Genomic DNA, 6,529 nt, shown 5'->3' on the forward strand with positions numbered 1-6,529 from the left:
TGAAAAGGACATAGGATCCTTTTTATTCCGAAAAAATGTACGGTTCCCAGGCATTCAATCAAAATTATTTCAGCTTATACCGCTACATGGATTTCAATGATATTTGGTATGTAGGTACCTACGTTATGTGTCGGGAAAGGACATAGGATACTTTACATCCGGGAAAATGTACGGTACCCGTATTTTTTTTTTTTTTATACATAAAATACCTGTATAGGTATTTCATAATTATTACAATCTAGCCTAACTAAGACTAATAAGTAATTTTACATTGACTTAATCTGCTAAGTAGAGTTAACTAAGATTGTGTCCATCAACACTTTCTTAAAGTCTCTATAAAGGAGAATACACACTATTGTTTGTGTTCATCACAGTCACTTTAGGTCTTTTACACTGATTTTAACACTAATACACTAACTCAAGAGGTTTTGTCCTTTTCAGTCTTCTAACTAAGTCCGTGTTGTCGAGGAGCTGGATGGCCTCGACATTCACGTGATGGTGAAGTCTCTTTTCGTGAGCTTCGGCGTATCTTTTTATAACTGTAGAGACCATGTCCACGTTAAGGTCCCGGTGTAGGTCTTCGTTTCTAATGTACCAGGGTGCATTTACAATGCATCTAAGTACTTTGTTTTGAAATCTTTGTATCATCATGGTATTAGTCTTTTTGGTACATCCCCATAGCTGAATACCATAAGTCCATACGGGCATAAGGGGGCATTTTCAAAAAAATGTGTACCCCCTGATTTTGCCTTGTCCCTCGACTTTGTTAATTTATTTTGTTGAGATAAATAACTTTTAACAGAATATATTAATTTAAGTGAAAAAAGTATATGTTTAAATACATATATAAATTGTCGTCTTGTTGTTACTTTACTAAATAAAAAAAAATACGAAGGTTTTAAAGTATTGAAAACCATCAAATATACCTGTCCCCTTCCTAACTAAGATGAGATAATGATTGATTTTAAAAAATATCCAGTATTTGAAGTGATTTCTATACATAATTTGAAATCTCAAAAGTCAAATGTATCAGCTGAAAGTATCAATTATATATTTTTATATGTAATTTCTTTTAAAAATTAATTTGAATTTAAAACGAAAATTTTAGTCTTCCGGAAGATTCCGCTTTGTGACCGCTCGTTTTTGCAAATATTCTTCTAATACTAGAAATTATTCGGCACGATCTGGCAAAACAACGTATGTTCTTCATCGATAGGTACGTCTTTTTGTTTTTACTGGCAAACTAACTAGTGAAAAGCGCGGAAATGTTGTTGAAGTGCAGGTGTTTCAATTTCTTTGTTCAGGTATGTGACCAAGTTTTACTGTTATTAATCACTTTTCTTTGATTATTGTTATTGTTTACACATTGCAAAACTTGTATAGTATTTGATACCAAAAATGTATTTGTGCTAAATAAGATGGTTAATTTTTAAACAATTTAAAACAACAAGCAGGTAGCATTACGTGACCTCCGTTGGGTGACTTTTTCTACGGTCATTTTTGATATTATCAGGAAAATGCCTTAAATTCCGCGTTCTTTTTTGTTTTTTTGTTTAATAAACTATATTTCCTATTACATTAAAGAAAAAAATTATAGAAAAAAAGAAAAAATTGACATAAAAATTAAAATGAAATTTTATACCCTGTACACGTTTTTCTGAAATTGCCCAAGGACTTGTTTATACAAGAGTATTTTGTTACTAATGGATAGGGATGACTCTTTCCCAATCAGCCAATGCATTTTCCTGTAGCGAAGCTCCAAGTCATCGCGCTTCTTTTTAACATGAGCTTTCCAGCGAAGCTTGGAGTCCAGTGTCATGCCGAGATATTTGGCGGTGCTTTCGTGCGGTATAGCAGTATTGTTAATGTATACCGGGTTATAGTTTGGTCTTTTATTCGTAAAATCAACATGTACTGATTTTGTTTCATTTAGCTTTATTCGCCACTTTTTTGTCCAGTCATATATGGTGTTAATAGCTTTCTGAACTTTTTTCACTGCTTCTGCTTGAGTGTCACCTGTAGCCATTATTGCTGTGTCATCTGCAAAGGTCGCAATGGTGCTGTTTTCTATTTTTGGAATATCTGAAGTGTAAAGTAGGTACAGGACCGGGCCTAAGACACTTCCTTGAGGTACTCCAGCTTTTATATGTTTCAGCTCTGAGTATGCTTCATCTTGTCTCACCATAAACATTCTTTGAAATAGGTAAGACTCTAAGATATCTGCAAACTGTTTTGGGAGCAGTTTCCGTATTTTTTTAATTAGTCCCTCATGCCAAACCTTATCAAAAGCCTGCGCGACGTCCAAAAACACTGTCGTGCAGACTTTGTTTTCCTCTAGTGCTTTTTCTATTATTGCAGTTATTCTGTGAACTTGGTCAGTCGTAGAGTGTTTTTCTCTAAAGCCAAATTGATAGTCTGGAATTAATTTTCTTTCTTCTAGTACAGGTTTTAAGCGTTTAAGAAGAAGCTTCTCGAATAGTTTTGACATAATAGGTAATAGAGAGATTGGCCTATAGGATTTTGTTTCGTGTGGTGGTTTCCCAGGTTTTGGCAGCATTATGACTTCTGCTACTTTCCACATATCAGGTACGTATTTGAGTCTTAATGCGGCATTTATGTGCGTAGTTAGTTTTACTATTGCCTTTGGTGGCAAGTTTCGCAAAACTTCTCCTGTGATAAGATCGAATCCAGGAGTTTTTTTCAGGCTTAGCTTTTTTATCTCACTTTTAACTTCCCTTGGGTGACAAGTTTTATATTAGGCTCATCTGACGATAAATCTTCTAAATTTTCTTCTAAGATAGGTTGTTGATCTAATTCTATATTTGGTTGAAAGATTTCCTCTAGATGTTCTGCAAACGTAGCTGCTTTCTGTTCGCTGCTTATAGCCCAGTTCCCATTTGCTGTTTTGATGGGAGGTATTTGGGCAATGGGCTTTTTAAGTCCTTTTGTTGCTTTCCATAACGAGTATTCTGTTGAACGATCGTTAGTTAGTTGAGAGAGGTATGTGTTTATGCTGTTTTCGTTGAAGTTCGTGATTTCCCGCCTGAGTTTTTTTGTGAGATTATTAAGCTCTTTTTTTATAGTAGGGCATCTAGACACTTGCCACTTCTTTCTCGTTTTCCTTTTCTCTGCTATAAGTTGCCTTATTTCTATTGGGTAGCAATTTCCTTTTATTTTTCTGCTAGTAATGGGTGTATTATTCCACGCACAATTTTGTATATTTTTTACAAATTCTCTTACATCTAGATCCAATTGTTCTGGAGTTTTAAGGGGAACCTTAAGGTTTATGGTATGTTCTAGATCTAACTTAAAGCTGTCCCAGTCCGTGTTTTTATTTACAAGCGTGAGAGGGCGTTCTGTCATTATGATTTTCTCACTAAACGTCAGAATTATGGATGAGTGATCCGAACTCATATCAAAGCCTTCCTCGATTCGTAGGAAATTGGATGATATATTTTTGTATATGAAGAAATCAATTAAGTCAGGAATTTTATTGGGATCTGTAGGCCAGTATGTAGGCTTTCCTGTTGATATAACTTTGCAATTTATCTCGTTTATAGCGTTTAATAGCTCCTTTCCTTTTGTAGTAGTAAGTCTGGATCCCCAGTATGTGTTTTTAGCATTGAAATCACCACCGAGTATAAATCTATTGCCAAGTTTTTCTAATAAGTTCTTGTAAACATCTTTTTTTATAGAATACCTCGGTGGAGAGTATATAGAGGCTAGAGTAACCGGAAATGATTTTGTTTTCACACATACAGCCACTGCCTGTATTTCTTGTTGCTCATATTTGTGTACTTCATAGTGACAAATATTTTCTTTTATGATGACAGCACTACCACCTCGGGCAGTATTGTCAGGGTGTAAGGCATGATATGTTTTATAGCCCTTTATTTGAATATATGTTTCTGTTGTGAAATGAGTCTCAGATATAAGACACACGTCGATATTCTCTGTGTTTAGGACCACTTGCAACTCAGTTTGATGTTTCTGTAGTCCATTTGCATTCCAAGTCATAATCTTTAATGAGTTAATCATTTTGATTTCTGCGGGTGAGTAGCTACGTTAGCGCTACTTTCCAGTTTTTTTAGTCTGTTATCAAATGAGGTCATTAAATCGAGAATTTTGTTTATTTTTTCATCCGTATTTGCGCTAACCTCAGGCTGTGGTTGATGATTCTTATTTGCTTTAGCCATTTGCGCAAAAGTAATATTTTTAACTACTTTGTTATTATTATTTTTACTAAATTTTGAAGTTTCAGTTTTACCTGCTGATCGATTAGAGGTTGTTCCAGTTGTCGGCCCCTTCTTCTTCATCGCTTTGGATTTCATGTTTTGAAGCTCTTTAGCCACAACACAGCCCCTGTAGTTGGCAGGATGAGCTTCGCCACAGTGAACACATTTTGGTTTTGCCTCAGCTGGTTTCTGGCAATCCTTAGTTAAATGTTTACCCGTGCACTTTACGCATCTGGGTTCTTTCGAGCAGTATTTTTGTGTGTGGCCATAAGCCTGACATCTCTTGCATTGTGGTATCAGTTTTGTGGTCTTCAGTGGTTGGATATCCACTCTGCAACCTAGCACTGATTTTATGTTATATATTTTATTTATGTCCTCGTCCTTCTCAAACGAAAGCACGAACATATTTAATGGTGATTTATTTCTCCAGCTCAGTTTATTAACCGCTTCCTGGATCTTATAACCTTTTGATTTTAGGTCCTCTACTATTCTCTCTGGCAAACAAGAGGAATGTAAGTTTTTCGCAACGACTCGTATTGGTCTGTCTTGCTTATTCTCATATGAGTACCATAAGAGCCCATTTTGCCGAAGCAACTTAGTAATAGCTCTATATGAGTCTTCATTAATGGCATTTATTTTCAGGCTTTCGCCATTCAGCATTTTTGCAGTAAACGTAATGTTAGGTATGCTCGTCATGAGTAAGTCATAAAATTCTTGGTAGCTCTTGACATTTTCAATAATTATAGGTGGTGGTTGTGGCACCTTCTTAACTTTTTCTTGTTTTGGCTCTTTACTAGACTCTGATTCTAGCTGTTGTAGTGGGGAGAGTGAAGCGTTAAGCTTTCGTTTCTTCCTGCTTTTTTGTCGGACCCACTCAGTTTCTTTAGCTAGCTCCTCTTCATCCGTCTCATAATCAACATCGACAGGAGGAGCCTTGATGACACGACGTTGGCTTGGAGATGTGTCTTTTTCTTCTTGAACTTTTTTCAGTTGTTCCTGAAGATTTTCTATTTGATCCTGGAGATCCTTTACTAGGCGTTGCAGTTTTTCACGTGCCGCCTTCTCTTCTAGATAGTGGTTGTATATGAATTTCTCTTTTGCTGTTTCAATCTTTAGCTCGTGGGTAGCCATTATAATAAACTAATGTAACTGCTCCTTAACAATTGTTTACATTACTTGAACAACACAAGTTTGCGTGATTCACTATCGGTATCTGGGCCATCGCGGTATCTGCTGCGTCAGCACGGCGCGCGGCACGTACGCGCAAGAGAGCGTTAGACAAGCGACCAATCTCAGCGGAAGACAGCTGATCACTGTACCCGTATGATAAACAAAAATGATTTGCGCCTAAACCGCTGAACCGATTTTGACGAAAATTGGTGAAAATTTGACGAAAATTTGATGAAAATTTGACTCTCGTGAAAGGATATAAGATAATTATTGTCTTGAAAAATGTACGGTTACCGCGTTATAAAGTTTCCTATTTTGCGCCTAAGCCGCTGAACAAATTTTGATGAAACTTGGTATGGAGATACTTGAGTCCCGGAAAAGGCCATAGGATCCTTTTTATGTCGGAAAATGTACGGTTCCCAGGCGTTAAATAAAATGATTTCTGCTTATACCGCTACAATGGATTTTGATGATATTTGGTATGCAGATATACGTTATGTCTCGGGAAAAGACAGAGAGTTCCCGCTTCTTCTTCCCTTCCCGCACTTCCCGCAGAGAGCTCTTATGTATTGCGCACACACTTGGGCACTATGATATTACTCCTGCGTAACTGGCCTGGTTTTATTGAAACCGGCCACCGCCACCGAAACCGGTGTGGGAGTTTTTAGGGTTCCGTAGCCAAATGGCAAAAAACGGAACCCTTATAGATTCGTCATGTCTGTCTGTCTGTCTGTCCGTCCGTATGTCACAGCCACTTTTCTCCGAAACCATAAGAGCTATACTATTGAAACTTGGTAAGTAGATGTAGTCTGTGAACCGCATTAAGATTTTGATACAAAAATTGAAAATTATCAAAAATTTTAGGGATTCCCCTAGGTACAACTGAAACAATTATTTTTTTTGTCTAACCTATTCTTTTTTTTTTTTTTTTTTTTTTTTTTATGAAATAAGGGGGCAAACGAGCAAACGGGTCACCTGATGGAAAGCAACTTCCGTCGCCCATGGACACTCGCAGCATCAGAAGAGCTGCAAGTGCGTTGCCGGCCTTTTAAGAGGGAACAGGGCAATAGGGGAGGGAAGGGAAGGGAAGGGAATAGTTGAGGGTAGGGAAGGGAATAGGGTAG

The sequence above is a fragment of the Aricia agestis genome, chromosome 6 (assembly GCF_905147365.1).
Source record: "Aricia agestis chromosome 6, ilAriAges1.1, whole genome shotgun sequence".
NCBI lineage: Eukaryota > Metazoa > Arthropoda > Insecta > Lepidoptera > Lycaenidae > Aricia > Aricia agestis.